Genomic DNA, 23,977 nt, shown 5'->3' on the forward strand with positions numbered 1-23,977 from the left:
AATTGCTTTCATAGCTCCTCAGCCACCCCAAAGACAAAGGACTCTGTTTTAAGTGATAGAGGAGCAGCCGGGTGAGCCCAGTTTCTCAGGGAATGCTCTGAAATTACCTTAGATGTTATATTTGATTTATTGATTGCTTAAAGCCAGACTCACAATTTCTGTAGCTACAATAAGAACAACCTTAGAACTCCTTGGATGCGCTGTGGGTTCTTTTCCTTTTTTCCTTTTTTTCTTTTTTCTTTCTATTTTGGTCTGATTCTCTCCCGTGAAGCCTCTTGGATAAAGGAACATGTCACTCTGAGAACACAGTCTTCCCCTTCCTCTCAGGCAGCATTGCGCTGCTCATAGAGCATCCCAGGGCCTGGGACATTCAAAAGTGCACATAGATGAAGGGGAAGCAGACCTTAGCTTTATCCAGAGTCAGCAAGTGTGGCTCTAGCCATAGACACCGAGTGTGTCTAGTGTCAGAAGCTAATTAGGATCAGGCCCTGTGCATGGTAGGAAGCCCCACAATTAGCAAGCTGAAAATCTATAAAGGGAACTCTTGTAGTTTAAGGATATAAGGCTTGCGTTTTACAGCTTAGGGTCCAAGTCGCATGGGACATAGACATACATTCATCACCTACCACTGAAGATCCTGGCAGACTGTTGCGAGCATGGACACCATCATTAAATGACACGCAGAAGGGGAAAAGAAAAATATCCAACTATCCGATCCCCTTTTCTGGGGCTTCATAAAGCCTTGCTACACTCCACCTTTCATGTGCGCACATGAGTGGTTGGTGGCCAGTGTGACGCAGGCCTGGAATGGCAGAGGGAACTGACTTTCCATGAGGGGACATGAAGGAAGTCTGCTTCAGGAGCTCTGTGTTCTCCAGGGATACTTTCAGCACATCCCATGGGGGAACTTCTCATCTACAAACAAACTCACGTAACAGACCAGCTGGAACTGTCTGCAGCCATTCAAGCTCTCCTAAGGGAAACAAATAAACCAACAATTTTGTAAGTAAGAATTATGCCGGCTGCCTTCCAAAGTCATAAAAGCAAAGTTCTTGGAGACTAATGTCTTGCAAGTGTTTTCCCAAGGTGTAACCGATAGGTATTTTTTTCCCAAGAGGTAATTGGTAGGCATCTCAGCAAACGTGCTGTAAGTTAAATGGAGACTGAATAAGAGAGTTGGGAATCAGAGTATACTCGGTTTACAGTGTCTGAGTGTTTACCTTGTTCTCTCACTTTCATGGAGACTATCAAGCCACTGCTGGAGCTAATGGTTTACCTATGTTTACCCACGCTCTTCCTCCACATCATAGTGTAGCATCAGTCCTATCAGTTGCCACCAGAACACCTCTTCCCCCTTTCTTCTAGGAATTACTGTGCTGGACTGTGACGTGTCCACCATCTTCGCTTGCAAAGGTTCATTACAATGAGTCATTGGTCGAGTTCAAGATCTCTGGCTACTATGGACCCTCAGCGGGACTCCCCTTGGTTATCCTGTTGTCATGGATCATGCCCTGCAGCTCTGGAAAAGCAGGATTGGCTCTTGCACATATCCCAGTCATTTGCAGATGATATGGATTTGGGGGTGGGCCAATTCAGAGACCTGGATCTGGGCCTGGGTGGTAGCTAAGCTGATCAGTATGCTGGTTCTCCCTTATCTGTAACAACAGGGAACGTTCTCCTGCATCTCTCTGCCTAGGTTACCTTATGTTGCCATCTGTAGGAAGTGGGATCAACACTCCTGCTCTCATATCCTTGGGACAGTTCACCCACACCCACACCTCCAGAGATAGCTCAGCTGTACTACCCAATCAAGGCATGGGCCCCACTCTCCTAAGTGCTACACCCTGTGAGGGGCTGAACCATCTACCCTGCTCTCACACTCTCAGACTGGCTGCCTCATGCCAGTTCCACTGTGTTGCCCAAGAGTGGTAGAGGACCCAATTTCCCAAGTGTTACAGGCAGTGAGGGGCAGGGCTAGCTCTCCTGTTCTCATGATCCCAGGGCCAGTTCTTCCAACCACCATAGATGGCAGTGGAGGGGGCATCACCCTCACATCCACACCACCTCACATCCAAGTAGGAGCAAGGGTATTGCTCTTGGGTATTCTCATCCTCTGGGCTGGTACCTCCACCAGGACCAGCTCTACTGTGCTGCCTAGAAAAGGTACAGGGCCCATTCCCCCAAGTGCTGCAGTCACATACTCACATTTTTAATATACACACCTTCCAAAGCAACACACACACACACACACACACACACACACACACATACATACACACGAAACAAAATAAACAAAACCCCCAAACTAACAAGATTAATTGCCACAAGATTATTTGAAGTAGAAACAAAATGAAAAGTAGGATGTGGTTTGGATCTGGAGTGTCTCCCAAAAGGACAGTTATGGAAGGTCTTGGTCTGGGGGTATTGGAGGATAGGGGGTAAATCCTGGTGGGAATTTTTTGGTCACTAAGGAAGGAGATTTGGGGATTTTTGTTCTCTCTCTCTCTCTCTCTCTCTCTCTCTCTCTCTCTCTCCCCCCCCATCTGCCTCTTTCTCTCTCTCTGCCTTTCCTTCTCTCTCTCCACTTACACCAGCCATGAGACCAAAAGCTCCTCTGTGTATTTCTCCCAGCATGCACTTGCACTGCCCATGCCAAGTGATAATAGTCTAAAACCAGGTCCAAAATAACTCTCTCTCTTATGGACTGATTGGCTAAGGTGTTTTGTTACAGTTTAAGTGGTTTGCTACATGTCAATGCAAGAACAGCATCTTATAAGTGAGATGTAGCTCAATTGTTTAAGAATAAAAATAGCTGGGTGTGTTGGAGGTAGAAGGACTTGGAAGTTGACAACCAAAGTTTCAGATAAGCGTGGGCTACAATGGAACACCCTGTCTACGTTTTTTTTTATTTTTTTAAGAAATAAAAAAGAGACATAGAAGGAAAGACCCATATGTATAGCAATAAGCATAAAGCTAAATAAAAAAGCAATAGTTATGACTGCCTTTAAGGGGTCTTCTAGGGAGTGGGAAATGGGAAGGGATATTAAATAAGGAAATGTTTCCTTTGTACTTTATATACATTGGTAAATTGGTGATTTTATGCCAGTCACATTAATTAGGTCATGATCATGCACAGGTATATGTAATTCTTATAAATGACATTTTCGGTCTATAGACTATCTGGTGACATTTTGAGTCTATAGACTATCTGGCAGTATACATGATTCCATCTGACCTATAAGTTTTTAAGAGACAATACGGGATCCAGATGAAAGAATGGGATTTAAGGCCAGAGAAATCAAGTGTTTTGTAATTCATATTCACTACATGTACAAACCTAAGAAAATCATATCTAACCTATCAATTCCTTATTTCACCCTGTGCAAGGCAGGCAAAATATCACTTACTTCCTATGACTAGTAATGGGGGTCAGGGCATTAATAAATGTGAAATACGCAATGTAGCACCTGGCACCAAGTAGGTCTCTAATAATTATGATAAATACCCCATCCTCTGACTCCTCCAGACACCGGCTTTATTTATTAGCCATCACTACGTGCACAGAACTTGGAGACTGAAAAGTAGAGAGCAAACCTAACTAGCAGGCTTTGCAAGAGAGCAACCTACAGAAAAGGTTGGGAGATCAGTGCAGAACTAAGAACCAGAGCATCGCAGAGATTCTTAGCCTTCCTAATCCTGCAACCCTTTAACACAGCTTCTCATGTGCAATGATCACGCCCCCACCCCAACCACAATAACATTTTCTTGCTACATCCTAACTGTAGTTTTGCTACTGTTAAGAATCATAATGTAAATAGCAGATATGCAGGATATCTCACATGTGGCCACCAAGGGAGTCAGGACCCACAGGTTGAGAACCATGATTCTGAATTCTCTAGTCAGCTGTGAATTTCATGCTTACTACTACCGGCAGTGACTCCGTTTTGCTTGCTAAGTTAATTTGCCCCCCTATCTTGGAGAGTCAGGGGAGCTCAGTTTCTTGCAGATCAAGAGAGCTGGCCACCCTACAATTAATAATTTACATGACATTCATCTCTGTACCCTTAAAACAACAACAACAAACAAACAAACCAACAAACAGCTCACCTGAACTAACCCTGGCCCAGGTGCTTTCCCAAATCACCAGCAGCGGGAGAAGGCAGCCTTTCCCAGCAAGGCCTGCTGGGGGAAGCTTTTCAGAAAAGAAGCCCTGTGCAGAGTACCTAATTTGCACGTCAAAGCCATTTGAAAGAGCAGTGCTACCCGTCCTGGTCCCTCCCAGGGACAAATGGTGAGGTCTGTGTGTGCTCCTGAATGCAGGCCTTTCTCTTTCCTTTGCTCTGCTATCTGTCACCACCTCGGATGGGGAGGGTTAGACAAACAGTCCCTTGATCTGTTTAAAGGAACACTAGTCCTGCCCAAACAAGGCCTTGCTTGGATTTTCTCAGCCCAGTGATAATGATAAAGAGATTGGACTTTGGCCTGTGAGTCCCAGTCCAGGGCCTATTGAGGGACAGAAAGGGAATTGCACTTTTCCTTAAAAGTGGCCACCAAAAGAAAGGGAGAAAGGGCTTTGTTTAGGTCTCAGCTTGTTTTCAGCTCCTCAGAAGCCTGGCTTTCATGCACTCCAACTGTGCAGGTCAGTGGCTACAAAGTACCTTCCCCCTTGACTCCCTCCCACAACTGCCCTTCCAGACTGCTTTGCTGGCTAATGTGGGCTCAGCATTCTCTCCCCTCAAAACACCAGTCCTTAGTCCTTATTCAGAGCACACAATCAGTTTTTTGAAATCCTTGGAGAAGCCAGCATTCCTTGCTCCAGCTGAGGAGAGGGGAGAGACCCAACCAAAAAACAAGGACAAATGTTAAGTAGTGAAAACGCCCATCCCCCATCCCTTTGCTGTCAGGACTACTTCCCAAGGAAGCTGGTCCAGGCTTCAGAAGCAGTCCTAAAACTTGGGTGGGCCCGCACACCAAACCCCAGCAGGGTAGCAGTGAAGTGTCCTGTGCCTCCCTAAATGTATGGGCTCCATTCTTTTCTGTGTTCACTGGGAATTTCCTGAGCTTCTCTTCGAGGGGAAAAGAAGAGCTCTTTGCTTTAAGATACTGTGTTATGACAACCAGCCAGCCTGTCATTATTTAGTGGCCCAGGCGCTGTAATGGGGACACAGACCTGTTGTTTTTATTAAAGGGGTTGTCAGGATAGATAATTCACACCTCATTAGCTGCTTCATTAGGAGGACAGTAGCCCTGTGGGCCCTAAACTTGTAGCCATTTAAAGACAAAGCAAATGAAGGCTCTCCTTGTCAGGAAGCATCTCCCCACACAGCTCCATCAGTGGGAGTGTTTCAAAAACTGCTATTTTCTAGGGGTTGGGGTGGGGGTGGGGCTTTCCCTGACTCTGGAGCTTCAATGTGTAAAACATATTCACTTAAAACTGATTTGATTTAAGTTAAAAGCATCGCTTTGCAGTGAGCTGCACAATCCCACATCATCCATCAAAACCTAGCCATCTCGGCCTGCGATGTGGAGTTACTTAAGCATTTTCATATGCCTGAACCTTTCTGTAGAATAAAAAGCAAGACCATGAAATACACAGAAGGGAAAACATCAAAAAAAAAAAAAAGTGTCCAGGGCCCGTGACACTGGAATTGCGCGAGCACGGGTTTGACTAAGCATCGTTTATACAAACAGTGGACTCTAATCCTGTTTTCTTTCATAATGCATATTTTTTTCTCAGCAGCAAATTCTGCAGATCTTGAAATGCAATATGGGGGCTCTGGTTTCCTAGTGAAATCAAATGGCTGATCTGTTTTCTCAAAATATGTGTGACATCTGGAGCTGGCCCCAGGGCGTGCCTGCCTCAAGCTGAGAAATAGCTGAAGATCCAGTACCCTTTAGATCAAGCAGCCAATGGGCTGGCCAGGGTTTTTCAAATTCAATTCTGATGACTCTCTTTTCACAAGCTTCCTAACTGGTCATACGCATAACATTGCCTCTGCAGGTTTTAGTTGAAGGCCAGATTCTATAACCAACATTGGTTGTAAATGCTTGCAACCGTTATTTGTTCTTTGTGTTTCCCTGATCACAACTTTACTTTTCCTTGATTTCAAAAGGTCCTCAGAAGACTCCTCTGTGGCAACTTAATCCCCAAATTTAAATGTTAACAATTTGGTGGTGATCTGGGATAGATGCACTCAATGAAGGCCCTGGCATTTTAGGAAGAGAGAGAGTACTACTAAATACTATCTAGTAGAAGCTAGTACACTTTATTTTGCCAAGCAAAACCCTTTGGCATATTAGGACACAGTAAGAAGCCCTCAGCAGATGCTAATAACATGTCTTTGGACTTTTCCAGCCTCTGCCACCATGAGCTGAATAAACTTCTGCTCTTCACAAACTCCCCAACCTGTGCTATTCATTTAAAGCAACAGAGTGCACTGCCTGCTTTTGCAGAGATGCACTAGGAAACTAGAGAAGTAAAAAGAAGCCACCCAATAATGGAGCTGATACCTGAGGGGTAAGACACTGTGCTCGTGCATTCTGGATGGCACTTGAATTATCTCCAATTTGAACTTACAATTCAGCCATCTACCTCCTCAGGAAAAAGAGTCAAGTACAAACGACAGGTCCTGAGGGATCGGAAGTGCCACAGATGGATTTGGAGAAGGTCTCCTGGCACTCGAAATCACAGCACATTAGCAATGATTGATTCTCCATGTGTGGTCCTCCAGCCTCACCTGAGAATTTGTTAGAACTTGGCAAGTGGTACCCTGGATCTGCTAGTTCAGAGATTCTGAGATTGGAGACATGATTTTAGACAGCTCTCCAAGTCATTTATGTTGCAAATCAAAATTTGTGGGTCACAGTCCTACAACACCATTGAAGCAGAGAGCCTGAGGTCATATTCTCTTAAGAAAGTGCACTGGGACCTGGAAAGATCCCTGGTACTTGAGAGCATTTACTGCTCTTTCAGAGAACCTAGGTTAGGTTCCCAATACCCACAAGGCCATCTGTAACCGTGCCCAGGGTATCTGACCTCCTCAGGTTCCTGCATGCATGTGGTACACATACATACACTCAGGCACACACACACACACACATTAAATTACCTGCATAATTTTTTAAATGCTTGTTAAGGAGCTCTGCATCGTGGCCCATGGCTGTAATCTCAGCACTCAGGAAGCTGAGACCACAGGATAGGGAGTTCAAGGTCAGCCTGGGCTGTAAGGAAGAACTTGTCAAAGAAAAGAAGGAGGAGATAGAAGGGGGAAATGGAAGAAAGGAGAGACAGAAGGACAGAGGGAAGAGAAAGGGGGAAAGATAGTATTCAATTAAAGACATGTTCTCTGTAGAGACTTGTGAGAGGCAAAGTCTCAGAGAAAAAAAGTGGCAGAAGACAGGCTTTGGCCTCACTCAAAGGCAAGGGTAGTGGGTGGGGGCTTCTGTTGCGTACAGCACAGAGAGTTACCCCACTTTGGGCAAAGGAAACTAACTGGAAGGTTTTAGGTTTGGGCTTAAGGGGAACACTGGGACATATTTATTTGAATAATTAATAACATTACAGACAGACAGGAAACATGGCAGTGGGTCTGAGGAGTGTTCAGGTCCCCTTGGCAGAGTGAGGTGGGGTCGGGCTGTCCAGTTCATGCTGATTTCAGAGGAAGTGCCATGCTAAGGTTGATGCATCATCCAGAGTATGCGCTCTGTAACTGAGCAGTGTCCGCTGTGAACAGCATTTGGTTTGGGATGTAACACCAATTCTTTGAATCTAAGTTAACGGTTCTTAGGCACCAACAGTGGGGAGGTAGGAAGCCTCTCTCTCAGCTGAGGGTAGGTCTCTGAAGAAGAGGAAGCTACCCCAGTCACAATAGCTTGGGAATGACTTTGTTGCTATGACTTGACTGTGTTCCCTACAATTAATGTAACGGAAACTTACACTTTAAGGCGACCGTGCTGGCGGAGGGTGGGCCTAAGGGAGGAAGGAGTTTAACTCACAGAGGCTCCACTCTCAGGAATGAATGAATGCCAATTATAAATGGCCTTGAGGCTGGGAGTGTGATCTCCTCTTCGCTGGTCTCATTCTTTCTTACACTCTCACTTTCTGCAGTGAGGATGGTGTAGCCAAATGGTCCTTGATTGATGTTGGCACATTAATATTGGCCTTTCCAGCATCCCGAACTATAAAAACTCAATCTCTTGTCTTGATAAATTGTCTACGCTGTCGTATGTTCCTGAACCCAAACTAAATAGGTAAAGCTAGCAAGTACTAAGAAAAGGTGAGTATTGATGTTACTGAAATGTACAGGAAGCTTGAGACACGTTCCTACCCTGGTGCTGTCACAGTGGATCAAATGGAAGACTCTTCTGTTCATTCTGGGGACCCCAGACCTATGTAGCCACGCTCAGCAGGCCAGATCTCACAACTTGAAGAAATCAGACATTCATCCCCTACCCAGCAAGTGTTTCACTGAGACAGAAAGTTAATGAGGATGCTCTGATGTAACTGTCCAACCCCTAATTTAGGTCTTGGTCCCAATACCTGACTTCTTCATGAACCTTGACTTGTAGGCTATCCTAGACTAAATCAAAGGATATAGAACATCCCACTGCCTCCGAAAAGGATATAAAAGCCAGATATATCCTGTGTTCCATTCATGATTGTTATCTTACTCTTACTGTGAGCTATCCTTTTGACTTGTTTTTTTGTTTTTGTTGTTGTTTGTTTGCTTGCTTGGTTGTGTTGTTTTGCTTTGTTGAGACATGGTTTCTTTTCGTAGCACCAACTATCCAAGAAGTCCCTTTGTAGAGCAGGCTGGCCTTCAACTCTCTCTACCTGCCTCTGCTTCCCTAGTGGTGGGATTAAAGGCATGGGCCACCACAATTAGCTTAAAACATCCTTTTAAAAATTCATCTCTGAATTGTAATGGGGGCTTATTTTTTTCCCATTAAGACCCCATCATACTGCCTTGGATGTGCTGTACTGTCCCTTTTTAATGTTTTCCTTCCCCTAGGTTCCATCATGGCTCCCATGGTTACAAGGCTCTCTCTTCTAAGCAAACTTGTTCTTGCATGTTAATTCAGTGTCAGCTCCTTTCCTACCATTTCTTTCTCTGTTTAATAACGTCCATTTGAATATGTAAATATGAAACAGTAAAGACCAGAAACTGTAGCTCAGTTCTGAGTAGCTACTAAAATCCCTACATCTTTCATCTTTAAAATCACTTTTCAGTAACTGTAGAATAAAGTTTGTTTGAGAGCATATCACCAGCGTCCATAGGGAGCTGGAGAAGAGCCTCATTTGAATTTGCCATTCTAAGTCACATGAACTTTAATTGCCCTGTATCTGTTTCTCTGTTTGCAAACAGGGTACTCCAATTTGCCTGGGGGTACCTACCCATTCCTGTTTCATTTGGGGCTTGGTCAAACTGCAAATCACTATGCCTGTCTTCAGCTGAACAAAGAGTAGGGTATACTCTTCAACTTGGAGTTGATGGGCTGATCACAGCACTTTAATCATGGTCAGAGATCCTTCAAGAAGTGATTGAATATTGAATCACAGTTTTAGCAGCCTCTTCTACCAAGGTGTCCAAAGGGACTTTAGACCAGAATTATCTCTTTATGACATTAGAGTGTCATATTTATCAAATAGATTCTTACACACACACACACACACACACACATACACACACACACACCCCATTTTTTGAGTGTTGCTACTTTCAACAAATGAATCCTGACCGACGGGCTGGAGAGATGGCTCAGTGGTTAAGAGCATTGACTGCTCTTCCAAAGGACCTGAGTTCAATTCCCAGCAACCACATGGTGGCTCACAACCACCTGTAATGGAATCTGATGCCCTCTTCTGGTGTGTCTGAAGACAGCTACAGTGTACTCACATATATGGAATAAATAAATAAATCTTAAAAAAAAAAAAAAAAAAGAATCCTGACTGACACAAATCTCCATATTTCTCAAATTTGGTAACCCATGTTTTTATGTGTTTTAAAATCTGGTATAAAATCCTGTTTGCATTATTAGTAGCACAAGTCACTTCAAAGCCTGGTGATGTAAAACAGATATTTGGACTATGTTCTGGCACAGAGCATAGCAAAGTGATTTCTTTCTTCTTCAAAATATTCAACTCTCAAACTCAGAAGACTAAGGTGCCTGAGGATATAAGGAAGAGTGTCACTCGATAGCTAGGTCCTGGGTCATCTTGAGATGACTGGTTTTGTGTCTGGTGACTGGACATGGATGACTCAGAGGCTCAGTTTAGCTGATTCACTTATAGCCTTTCTGTGTGACCTGGGTTTCCTATAAATGCTAACCTTCTAATGTTTCAATTCTATAACGGCCCAGAACCCCCAATAAAAGTGTTCCAGCCAATGAAACAGAACTAAATTGCCACTTAAAACTTGGTCTCTGAAATCATAAAGCTTTATTTTTCAATTCACCCTATCATATGGAAATCCAGCCCAGGTTCAAGAAAGGATAAAGATTTTACCTCTTTGGAGCAAGGGAGCAAATTCAGCGACTGAAGTACTTGTTGAACAAGCATAAGGACTGGGTTTAGATCCCCGACTAGCCTCCCAAAAGTGTACTCCTGAGACACTAGCATTGGAAGCAAAGATAGGAAGATTCCAGGGATCTAGCCAATTGGTGACCTCCAGGTTCAGTGAGCGATACAATCTGGTTGGGGGGGGGAGACAGAAAGCAAACAGTTAGAATTTCACCCAGAGAAATTAGAAATCACTAAATTTGTTGTAGTTGAGAAGAGTTTGTATGCGAACTCATTCACTCACTTTTGTCCTTAGGACTCTGGAAGTTTTCCTTAAAGTTCCATTCAAGACAGCCTAGACTTGAATTACCCTTTTATCTGACTTCTGTATCCACTTGGTAAATTCAACCCTCATCGTTATCACTTATAAGTCTTTTCAGATGTCAGATTGCAGTGTGCTCAGGGAGATCTTACTTCATTTAATAACAGTCGCAAAGCACAGAACATAGGTGTGCCAAAGATACAAACCAGAAGCACTTCCTTCAAATACCACCTGACGTCATCATGAGGGGATGAGTACAGTACAATACGATAATTAGAGAGAAATCACACTCATAACTTCGATTATAATATCTTGTTATAATTTTTATATTTCATTGTTAATGTTAGCTTTTTAAGAGTGCAAACCCCACATCTTTCTTTACATTTTACTTATTTCATATGTATTCATGTTGTTTTGTCTGAATGTATGCCTGTGTACCTCACGAATTCCTGTGAAGGCCAGAAGAGGGCATTAGGTCCCCTAGAACAGGAGCTACAGAGGGCTGTGAACCACCATATGGGTGCTGGGAATTGAACCCCGATTTTCTGGAAGAGTAGCTAGTGCTTTTAATCACTGAACCATCTCTCCAGCTCTAGTATTAGGTGCTGTGTGTGTGTGTGTGTGTGTGTGTGTGTGTGTGTGTGTGTGTGTGTGTTAGAAAATATCTGTATAAACAAGTAAAGAGATCCTAGCTTCCAGTCTCTAGTCTGAGTCCTGAAGGCCATTCAATGTGCTTCTTTCCCGTCATTATACTGAGGTCAGTATCCTCTTCATGCATAAACTCTACTGTGCTTTGAGTTCTCTGGAATGTCTAGCCATCTCTTCCTTCTTCCTGCCTTTCTAACCTTTACATTTTGATTTGGTTGTTTTAAGGTAAAGGAATGCTCCAGGAATAATGCTTAGTCACATCTCCTAGCTTTTGCTTCCTTGTTGTCAAAGTCATTCAAGTCTAGATGGAGAGGAATCAGGAAAGCTGCATAGAATGCTTTATGGGCCTGCACACTATGCTAAACAAAATGGATGGTGTCTTATTGTACACATTGATATGTGAACCTAGGAGTGCCAGGCAGAACTTAATTGATTGATGATATGCCAAAGAACCATTTGAATTGTGCTAAGCTCATTTATTTTAGTTCTGCTGACCATCAGAATGGCGTGTTTGTTAGCGTTAAGTCAGACTCCAGATAAATCTACTGTCAGCCATGACACTGTACAGTCTTTTGACATGAGATAGGAAAACTCTTATCAAGAATTTTTAATGGAAATTAATCTCAATTTAAAAATTTTAAACCTACCCTGTCAACCCCTATAGGCATTTGTAAGTAACTGAAGTAGCCATTTCTTTCTATTTAATCATTTTGTAGTTGGTCAATGTAATTGTAATCTTCAGAGGAACTATTACAGACAGACAGACTAGTGGGGGATCTCTGATGTGGAACAAACCTTTAGTTGACAGCGAAGTACAGATAACTACTTCACTTTGATGCTTTTCTATATAGGTCACAAATTATAATAGAGCCTTGCTATATAATTCATCCCAACATGCACACTACAAAATCACAACTTGTGAAAAGATATCATTAGCCTTCATTTACAAACAATCACAGTGTTTTCTTTCTCCTGAATCACCTCAAGAATCTGTTTTATTTTCCTAAATTGGCCCTTCATCTTCCACTGATCCATTTATGTTCTGCGAAGCCTGATGAGAGCGGGTTTCTCCAATCTCCTTATTTTCCTCTGCAGGATGATTGCGGCAGTTGCTCACCAGAAGTACCAGGGAGTTCTAATATTCACCAGGCAGAGAGACCCAGAGAAAGAGATTAGCCTCTTCCTCAACTTCCCACACACACCCTTCCCAATTGCCACCACACAGACACACACACAGACACACACACACAGACACACACACAGACACACACACAGACACACACACACAGACACACACACAGACACACACACACAGACACACACACAGACACACACACAGACACACACACAGACACACACACAGACACACACACAGACACACACACAGACACACACACACACACACACACAGACACACACACACAGACACACACACACACACACACAGACACACACACACAGACACACACACAGACACACACAGACACACACACAGACACACACACACACACACACAGACACACACACACAGACACACACGCAGACACACACACACACAGACACACACAGACACACACACACACACACACACACAGACACACACACACACACACACACACACACACACACACACACACACACACACAGTGTATTTGAGCCAGAGGATTTGAACCTCTGGCGTCAGTCTTAGCTTAGAAACAACATTTCTAGAGAGATTAAAGTCTAATACCATCAGTTATGTTGCTCCTCACTCAGGAAGGGCAGCAGGGAGCATGACAGCCTTGCTTGCTGATGAAACATATCAATTCACCCATTTGAACGTGATAAACAAAAGCCTGGACCACCTCTCACATGATGGAAAAAGAGCCTCACTATCTCTAAGTAGCAGCTAGCAGCTCTCAGCTTAATTGCTGTGCTGTGATGCTTGCGTAGGATAGCAAGGCTGATTTCTGAAGTGCCCTGAAGATCTCAGCAATCGCACAGAAACACTTGGTTATAAGAAAATCAAGAATGCTATTGCAAATCACATCTGAGACGTGTTTATACATTTCAACAGAGGTGTATAGATTCTGATTCTTCAAATATGTATTCTTTTCAGAAGAGCATTTTTACGTTGTTGAAAGTATGTAACTTTATTAGCCTTTGAATGGGACTGTGGAAAACATTAGACAGAAACTAGGACTGACTCTGTCTTTGTCCTGTGCATCAACTGTGCTCCTTGACAAGAAAGCCCTTGGTATGTTGGGCTCGGAGCCTTACTCTATTTGCATGCCCCCTAGATTATTTGTCCCAGGGTTATAATCAAAATAGCTTCTCTATATGGTCTCAGTTCTGATAGCACCGAGGCTACCTGATGTTTGGCCTGCCTCCCTTATGTAGCTGTTTTAGTTAGGGTTTTCTTCTGGGAACAGGCACCATGACCAAGGCAACTCTTTTAATTGGGGCTGGCTTACAGGTTCAGAGGTTCAATCCATTACCATCAAGGAGGGAGCATGGCAGCATTCAGGCAGTCATGGTACAGGAGGAGTTGAGAGTTCTACATCTTCATATGAAAGCTGCTAGCAGAATACTGACTTCCAGGCAGCTAGGATGAAGGTGTTAAGGCCACACCCACAGTGACACACCTACTCCAACAAGGCCTCACCTCCTAGTAGTGCCACTTCCTGGGCCAAGCATATTCAAACCATGGCAGTAGCTATCCTCCAATTTTGTGAAACTTTGTGAACACATCAATGGTAGAATATTTTCAGTGCATACAAACAAATAATTTTAGTCATCTGGGGAAATTATTATCAAGTAATATTCAATTATGTTGTGGTATAAAATGACCTTATGGACAAGGCTTTCTTTTTGTAAACTGTCTGGCCTTCTGACCCACTGTTACTACTCAAGACAAAACCCAGAGTAGGGGGAGAGGGAGATGGCTAAAAGGGCTTGCCACAGAAGGGTGAGGATCTGAGTTCAAAGCCCCAGGCAGCACATAAAGTTGACCACAGTAACACACATGTCCAAGACCAGTGCTTCTATGGTGAGATGAGAAGTGGGCCAGGGGAAGTTAATTGGTCAGCTAACCTGGTATAACACAAGAGACCTTGTCTCAAATAAGGTGAAAGACAAGGACCATGACCAGATGTTATCCTTTGACCTTTTTCTAGGTATATATGGTACAGATATTTTAGTGTGTGTTTTGTATTTTCATTTTCTTAATAGTGTATTTTGAAGTGTATTCTTAATAGTATATTTATGAAGCCCAATTCATCACTTTCTTTATAAATGCTGTGTTTGTGGTGTCATGTCTAAGAATTGTCTTTAATTATTTGCTCTAGAAGTCGTACAGCTTCACATGTTACCTTTGATTCTATTATCTGTTTTTACTGAGGTTACATAATTTGAATTTTGAAAAAAGAAAAGAACAGAGGTTGATAACCGATAGAAGACTTTGAATGAGTAGCCATGACAGCTTTGAGTCTGATAAGCTTCATAAGGAAAGTGAACTGGGCGTGAGGGAGAACCTGAGCCCACAGAAAAGTGGTGAGTGTGAATTTGGACCCTGTATTTTCCATTTTGCTCTCCTGAAGCCCAACTCTTCTTTTCTGGGCTTTATGTATAATCCATGAGATTGCCTTTCAGGATCCTTAACTATCCCTTTCCTTAGGTTAGCCTTGAGGAGTCTGACAATAGGAGAACTTTGGCATAAACAACTCTAAGTAAGAACTCCGTGTGTGTGTGTGTGTGTGTGTGTGTGTGTGTGTGTGTGTGTGTGTGTGTGTGTGTCTGTGTGTGTGTCTGTGTCTGTGTGAATATCACAATTTGTTAGGTAGAGAATAACAGGAATTTTATCCTGTGTCTTTGACTGATGTATCCCTTTTTACAGGTCAGGTAAAACCTTGGATTTGATCCTGTAAACAATACTGATTCTTTGAGATCGGCTGAAAGTGCAAATTCAGATAACTTTGCTCCCCTTCTCTGTGGAGCACGCCGCTGGTGGAAAGTGCAAAGAAGGAAGAAAAGGCCAGTTTATTACAGCTTGGGGACTCTCTTGCCCCTAGAGTAAAAGAATCTTACCGTTTGAGTGCTACCTGTCTCCAGTGGCATTCATGTACAGTTGGTGGCACTGGCCACTTGGCCCCTATTAGACAACCCTGGCATTCTAGGCCCCTCTGAGGTCTTTATTACAGGTCCCAGTGAGTCTCAGCTTTGGCTATGAAATCTACTTTTAGCATGAGGCGCCCTGATTCTGCTCTAGCATCTCCCCAAAAGCTATTCTACCTTTAGGTTCTATAAGAATCAAGAAAACATGGGCCTTAATTTCAAAATATACAAATAGCAAACCTTAAATATTGAAATCACACAAAACCAAAATCTCAAGGTGTAAATTAAAAAAAAAAAAAATGCTCTGCTGAAAAAGTGCTTTCAATTCCTTCTCAGTTTTATTTTAAACTTTATTATAAAGAAAACTTACTGTAAATTAAAGATCCCATTCTGCAAATTTTATATTTTTTTCATATATAAAGCCACGACAATATACTTTATAAGCTAGTTTCTGCAACAAAAGAATCAGGAAGAACAGACATACATTTTCTCAAACACAAGTCCTCAGACATTCCAAGTCACACTGGTTATAAGCAGGGAAATGACATTTCTAATGAAACAGGTCAAACGTTAGAAGCACGGATAAAATAAAGCTCTACGGTTGGTATGCTTATCAGTTTTCTGTTGCTGAGAGAAAATAACTCGGATAATCACAAACAAGAAAGGGTCCTTCTTTTCCTTCTACCTCTGACTTTTGAGTGCAGTTCCAGCTGCCTAGGCTTGCTCTAAGCAACCAGGCCAGCACTAAGGCTGGGTCCTTACAGCTGCTCTCATGATTATCCCCCCCAGGCCTCAGCTGCAGCACCATCTCAATGAGCTGTTTCCGCATCTCCAAGATCCAGATCCCAGACTGGCTGTGCCTGGAGGTGGAGGGTGAGTCAGTCATCCAGACAGAGCATGACTCAGTGACTGGTGGAAATGCTTCTAGAAGGTCAAAGGTGACAGGACCAAATGTACAGTAAGCCCCCATGTGCACACTGCTGGGAGTCGTCGCTTACAGAAAACCAGTCTCGCTAAAGCGACCTAAAGAAAGTACATCGGTGACTTCGTTAAATCACTCAAAGGAAGTGCAACAAACCCAGGCCAGAAAGAGTAAAGTCCTTCGTGATGGGGCTGCAGTACAAAACAAGCACATTCTTGTTGATTTCAGTACCAACCAGGGAGACTGAATCCAGATGGCCTGATCTCTGCTCTAGACGACTGCGATGATTGTGCGACGCAAAGTATGATTTTCTTTGAGGATGGCTGAGAAGTGGAAGCATGTTAACAAACTAAGCAATTACTTCGCATCTGTCACCTGTCACCGTAACTGGTTGCTGCTTGTCATTCACATAACATCCATATAACATAAGTGGTACCGATGTCCCCGAGAGCTCCTTTATTTTGACTTTAAATTTATTTTATTTGGAGCAGAGGCCTCCTTGTTGTTCTTTGTTTTTATGTGAGTATTTGTGTAGGAGTGTGAGTGTGGTGTGTATGTACACTGGTGAGTACCTGTGCACTCAAATGCCCAGGTCAGTCCTACTTTGTTTGATACAAAGATCTATCATTGAAGCTGCAAATAGGCTGGTAGCCAGCAAGTCCCTGTCCTATTACTGTTTCCACCTCCAAAATAAAATCATGGCTTTTGAGGACACTGGGATCCCACTGAAGATTCTAATGTTTGCACAGAAAGCACTCTAACCACTACGATTTACCTCCAGTCCCCTATGCAGTGTGTGAGGAAAACAAAACACATCATTCCCATTGTCTAAAATTAAAGTGAATTAAGCTCAGAAGAAGAGGACGAGGGAGGAGATATCAGGAGGGATGAAAAGGAAGGAGGCATAGGAGGAAGGTTATTGTTTGGTTCTGTATTTCAGTTTGTGGATGTGTATCTCTGCGGCTGTGGGCCTATGGCAGCACCACACGTCCTGACAAAGGTGTGTGATGAAGCAATGGCCCCTCAGTTCATGGCAGCCAGGAAGCAAAATAGAGGAAGCGGAAGGACCCAGGTCCCCACGTCCACGCATACCTCTAATGTGGTAACTTCCTACCACTGCTCCTACCTCCCCCGCACCGCCATAAATACCAAAGGCTCTCACTTCCAACACAGTCACTTTGAAGGACATTTAAGATCCAACCTCTCAGGGCTAGATACGGTGAGTGCCTGCTTCAGCAATGACCAGTCAGAACCGGAATAACACCTCTCACACAGCCTGAAGAGCTAAGACCTGGAGAGATGCTATCTTTTCATTGTTGCAGCTGTACAAAAAAAAGGAGGGCTAGCCCTTCCTTTAGTAAAGCACATTTGCCTACGAATGCCATAATCACACGTAATCACACAACCCTACACACGGAGTCATGGTGCCACTGTAATGTCCTTACACTGGGGTCAAGCTAAGTTCTACCTCTAGCTGCATATCAATGTAAGTAGGAGGCCGAGTATTAGAAGAAAGAGAGGCCTGACCTGAAAAAGCAGTTACTCATAATGGTATGCATTCAAAATATGGTGAATGAGTTTGTAGAGATCACCTTTAGAGGCCAGAGGCCAATGTCCCCTGACTTCCTCAATTGCCCCCTTCACCCTATTTTGCATAAGGTGGAATTTCTCACCTTCCTTGAAGCTTAGGTCAGCTACCCTGGCTGACCAGTGAGCCCCTCCTTAGCACTAGAGTAATGAGACCCAGCTTCTAGTGTGAACACAGGTGACTGAAGTTGACTACACATGTGTGTGCAGCAAGTCGCTTAGCAAGTGAGCCGTCTTTCCTGGCCCCAGATCGCCTCTTCCAGAATTAGGATCTGCGTTAGATGGAAGGACTCTGTAGAGACAGACTTCAGGACTTTTCTCTGTGTGTGTATGAGCTGCACTACGTGCGTTCCCTCCGGGCTCACTTCTGATGGCTAGAGGTGGCCAGTGAGTCACAGCCTTCCCACAGCCCCCAGATAAGCATCAGAAGGGGCAGGGAGGCCAGAACTGCGTCCTTATCGTGACCTTACTTTACCATTCAGGTCACGCTTCCTGTAGCTTCTTCCTCATTCCTCCTTCCTTCTTCCTCCAAACTGCCAGGATGTGGAACAGTCATTACCCTCCTTCCTTAGAAAAGCAAATGAAACCACAGTAAACAATTGTAAACAATTATCCTCACCACACCACTTACCTCTATAAGAAACCTTTACCTATGTCTATCATAGTTTGGGTTTTTTTTTAGCTTTATTTTATTTATTTGTTTGTGTGTGCGTCCGTGTTGGTTCCTGAAGGGGACAGAAAGAAGAGAGCACTGGATTTTCTGAAATGTGTGTTACAGGTAGATATGAGACCTGAGTGCTGGGACATGAACTCCAGTCCTGTGGAAGAAAGACATGTTCTTATTCCGCGCTGGTGAGCTCTCTCTCGAGCTCATGGTGATTCTTATTATAACCTCAAGTGACTGTTAGTTTCTTTGCTTGCCTTTCCCCGGGCAGAACTTCAGATTTCTAAGGGCACCAAATGTGTGTGTTTTTACAGGTCTGTCTTCACGCAGTATTAAACACATGCAAAATGTTCATTGAATATGTGAATGAACTTTAGATTTTTGACTCCTTCCTCTCCCAGACCTGAGAAGGGCGATCATTCTAACCTTGAGAATTGATTCTGAATGAGCAACAAGCAACATTTGCTGAAATACAGTATAATGGTAGGCAGTTGCTGAGGAAAGAAGTGCTCCCCAAGGGCTAATACATGGAGGACAGCAGAGAAGACAGGAATAAATAAGGAGAAAACCAGAGTTGGGGATTGTGAGTAAAGGACAACCATTCCATTTTAAAGCCATGGCCAAGACTCAGCTACGAGACACACACATGCATGACACTCACCTGTCCTAAAGGGCAGTTTTAGGCCAGTTTCAAATTCTCAGTACAACAGGGAAATCAAGAGGTACTAAGTAGGCGGAGAGGAAGCAGATCTGAATAGAAGGTTCCCGGTGGATGAAGTTAAGCAAGTTTCCCAGTTTTCTAAGGCAGGCGATGAACAGCCACACAGAGAAGCTGCCTGCTGCCCACACTTCAGGTTAGGAAGAAGAGCACTTGGCTTGCGTCTTATGTCTCCTGCATGACCTGCACAGCTTCAGTTGTAATTGCAATGCCTACAGGTACAGCTTGCCTCCCAAACCGGAAGGGAGAGCACTCTTTAAGATGGATGAGAAGAAAGGCCACATTCCCCGCTTCATCCCTTCTTTCTGGAGGATTAAGCCAACCAGCCATCTTTTACAGTCCACTGTTTGGATTTCCATTTGGAGATTTTTTTTCTTCCAGGTGGAAGGCCATGATGTACCATGGGAATGAATGTCATGGTTCAGCCTGGTCAGCAGCTTCGTAAAAACAAGTTGAGTTGGGCGAGGAGCAACTTGAGCTGTGCTGTGCCATGCTGCTCCACTCACACGTCCAGAGTCGTGAAAGGCTCATTCTCAGTGAGGAGAAAGCGAAGCGCTGGTCACGTCACCAAAGTTGGTGCTGTTCTACTGTCAAAGATAGAGTTCAACTCATGGGGCCCTGCCTCACTGTATTTTAGAGACTATAATATCTGACATCCAAAAATATCTTTGGGTGGGGGATGGGGAATTAATAACACTGTCTATGAGTGAAATTACCAAACATGAGAAAAAAATGCCTGTGTGAAATACTCTCTTCATTAGACTCCTGGCATCCTCCTTATTTGTCCTCTCCCTCTTCCTGGATTCTGTCTTTTGCTCTCCTAAACCCCAACTATAAACATTTCCGAAGAATTATCAATCTTGGTTTTATTATTTGTAGAATGGCCTCTAGACTAGATAGTTTTCTGTCAGCTTGACACAAGCTGTACTCATCTGAAAGAAAGGAACCTCAATTGAGAAAACGCTTCCATAAAGTTCAGCTGTGAGGCGTTTTCTTAGTTGGTGATTGGTGGGGGAGAGCCCAACCTATTGTAGGTGGTGCCATCCCTGGGGTGGTGGTCCTGAGTTCTGTAAGAAAGCAGGCTGAGCAAGCCAGTAGGTAGCACCCCTCCAGGGCCTCTGCATCAGCTCCTGTCTCCAGGTCTCTGCCCTGCTTGAGTTCCTGTCCTCATTTCCTTTGAGGATGAACTGTGAGGTAGAAGCCTAAGCTGAATAAACCCTTTCCTTCTCGGACAAGTTTCTGTGGTCATGGTGTTTCAGCATGGTACTAGTAACACTAAGACAGCTTCTAACGCCCTGTTTATGAGAATCAAATACTAAAATGTGTCTGTGTCTCACGGTCCCGCACTGAACACAAGCTACACATCCTTCTCTGTTTCATGAGAATGAAAGGCTGTCCTCCAGTGTTTACTCTTACACAGACTGAGAATGTACATCTGTTTGGCCTTTCGTATGACAACCCAAACTAATTTAACTGCATTTGGCTAAAAATGACCATAATTTTCAAAACCACATTTAGATAAGAATTCGGGATTTTACCCTATTCAAAACATCCTATGTTCTGGCTTCCTTTTCCATATGTGTGTGTTTTTGTACCTGCATATATATGGGCATATGTACAATGTGTATCTTCTAATCTTATTTGAGGTTATTCTGTTTAAATTGTATTTCTGATAATACTTCATAAAATAACAGACATGATAGGCAGACAATAAACCCTGTTGACCTTTGAATTCATACTGCTATCTGTTGCAGACAATGATAAAAACATGTTTCTCTCTTTCATTTTCATATCACACATTTGGGGGTGGGAAGGGTTAAGTAGAGAGGAGAGCCAAGGTTATTAGAGAAAGCAGGGGAAGGTCAAGAAAAGTAAGGATATATCAAAAAGCCATCAGGAAAATTGGTAAGTTATTTTTTAAAAAAAAAAAGTTTAAAAGTAAGTACAGTTAGTAAGTCTGTGAAGCTGTTCCCAGACGTCATAAGTTATTAAATAAAAATCCCAGACCAGGAGTGAGCTACTTTCCCATGGGTTGTTAGTTAGGGAGATCCCTGAAACTTCAAAAATAATGCAGAAATTGCCATAGATACTGACTGTCCACCAGAACAGGAGGATAGAACCCTATTGCTAAAGATACAACTTGCTCCCATCAGGGAACATATAGAAATCAGTCTGGAATTAGGCTGGAAGCTTTTTCCCTCATGACTGTCATAAATCGTGCCATGAATTATGTGAGTCCTGTGGGCCAGAGACCGAGAGTGTGCAGGCTGGCATTAAAGGAGAAGTGGGAAGCAAGAGAGGAGCTTTGCACAGAGAGGTTGAGATTCCGACCCAAATTTCATAGCACATCCACTCCCCACAGATCACCTCCCAATTCAAGTGAAGCCTTATATCCATGCCTTACAGATTATCCTCCTGTGACCCCTTCTTTGATAAACTCCACCCTAATTTCCCCCAAGTAACATGCTCAGCTGTGGAAGTGACAGGTTATGGGAGCCCATCTGAGATGCAACAGCATCTAGAAGCTTAGAATGTTATATATAGGTCTGGGGTCGGTCAAAGATTCACCAACCTGACTATGATGAATTTTAATAAATAATAGTCTTTACTGAGTACTGGTCAGGTCCAGGGATACTAGCGAAGACCATTCTTGAAACTCATGCTCAGGATACGGCCCTGAACTGCGTTGTTCAAGGATTTATAAAGGCAAACCTCACAAGGTTACGTACTTCCTGCCTTCTTCCTATCAGGGGAAAGAATACCTTGTGACGTATTTCCTGCCTAGGTACCGCCTACATACATGTGATCAAGAATACATCCTGTACAAATGGAACAGCTGAACTTGTTTACAGCTGCGAAATCTCATGGCTTGTTCTCTTACATAAACAACAGCTCCCAGTATTCCAGGAAGTTATTTGTCCTTGGGCAAGTGGGGCTTACAGGTTAGAAGGATTTTTATTTTTATTGATATCTTAAGCACAGTAACAAACTTAAAACGTAAGTTTAGCCCTCATAGACCTGGCTTGCCCATCCCTGACTCGGCATACCCAGACTCGCTATTCCTATTTATCTTTGAACTACATATAAAATAGAGATCACAGCCCCGATTTGGCAATCCTAAATGTTAGCAGAAATTAATCTAAATTCCTTGCTTTAGGTATTCCTAGGGACATGCAACCAGGGAAATTACATGAAGTATTGCCAAGAATGTGTACAAGAAAATAATTATGCAGACATTCCTTTGTTATCTATTAATATCAGTTGCCTGGCACTCTATCAGCAAAGGGAAAATAAGTGACCGCGATCTTTCAATTTATACGTTCCGAAAGAGATAAGAAGGAACAATAGATCCTATTTGGGAAGAAGCAGGCTGTTATTTTTGTGGTAAACAAAATAGGCTTTGAGTCCTGTTATCATCAGATAAAGGCCAGGAAAGATTGGTGGCTAAGATTAGAATTCTGAGGCATGTATTCTAAGTTGAATTGGTAGGGGAGAAAAACAGCAGATGTAACCTGGGAAGCTGTGTGAATGTCCTGAGAATCGGAGCCAGGGGCTGGGTCAGCTCCAAAGAAGTAAAAGAGGGTTGGAGCCATCTAGGCTGCTGGTCGCAGAGGGATGTCAAGAATAGAGGAGCTGAGTCTCTGCCAGAAACCACTCCAATGACAACACAAGATGTATTTTATGTAACGAATATGCAAAAAAAAAAATCAAAGTTGTAATTATTCTTACTTCATATTAGTGGGGAACCAATTGAGTTTCAATAAAGGAGAGAATAGCATCCATTGAACACATTCCTGTAGCGTTTTCCAAAGATCTGGGAAACCAACCTCAGCAACACCAGGAAAGCAGCAGGGGAAGGCAGATGTCACCAGCGACGCTGACATTCTGCGTCTTGTATTTACAACAAAAAATGTACATTCCTGAACTTTTAAGAAAAACATTCGTACCAGATGCTAATAGGTTAGGAAGAAAGGTTTAGCTCTTTTATGTTCTTTCTTCAAAATATGACAGTGCAAACCTTTCTTTGTTAGCAACAAATTGCATTAGAATAATTTGTTGTTGTTGTTGCTGTTGCTGTTGTTGTTTTCTTTGCGATAGCCTCACTCTACATAGCCATGGCTGACCTGAAACTTGCTATGTAGCCCAAGATGGCCTGGAACTCATAGGTTCTCTGCCTCCCAAGTGCTGGCATTAAAGGCAGGCACCAACACTTGCAGCAAAGACTAATTTCTAAATTCAGCAGTATTACTCTTCAATATCACATACATTGTAAAACAAAGTACAAGTTAACAGCAATCAATGCAAAAGAGAGAGAAACTGTCAGTTTCCGATGATGTAAGAAGGACTCCTGGGAGATATATATATATATATCACACATGCCAGAATTTCAGGCTCTCAGAATGTGAAGAAGAAAACACCTCTTACCGAATTCAACAATAAAATAATAGTATATTAATATTCACAACGAATGTGCAAACAGGCAACAGAAACATCTGTGCGTAGCCACAACTACAGCCAAGTATAAA

General features: G+C 43.1%; 1 long non-coding RNA gene across 1 annotated transcript; it reads right to left on the reverse strand.

The window, feature by feature from the left end:
* Positions 1-532: 532 nt before the first annotated feature.
* On the reverse strand, positions 533-4,280 carry LOC116884552. The gene is made up of 2 exons (XR_004385878.1): positions 4,108-4,280; positions 533-973 (listed from the first exon to the last, which is right to left on the reverse strand). It is a non-coding gene; the product is annotated as an uncharacterized LOC116884552 (long non-coding RNA).
* Between the last annotated feature and the right edge of the window lie 19,697 nt (positions 4,281-23,977).

Source organism: Rattus rattus, chromosome 15 (genome assembly GCF_011064425.1).
Source record: "Rattus rattus isolate New Zealand chromosome 15, Rrattus_CSIRO_v1, whole genome shotgun sequence".
NCBI lineage: Eukaryota > Metazoa > Chordata > Mammalia > Rodentia > Muridae > Rattus > Rattus rattus.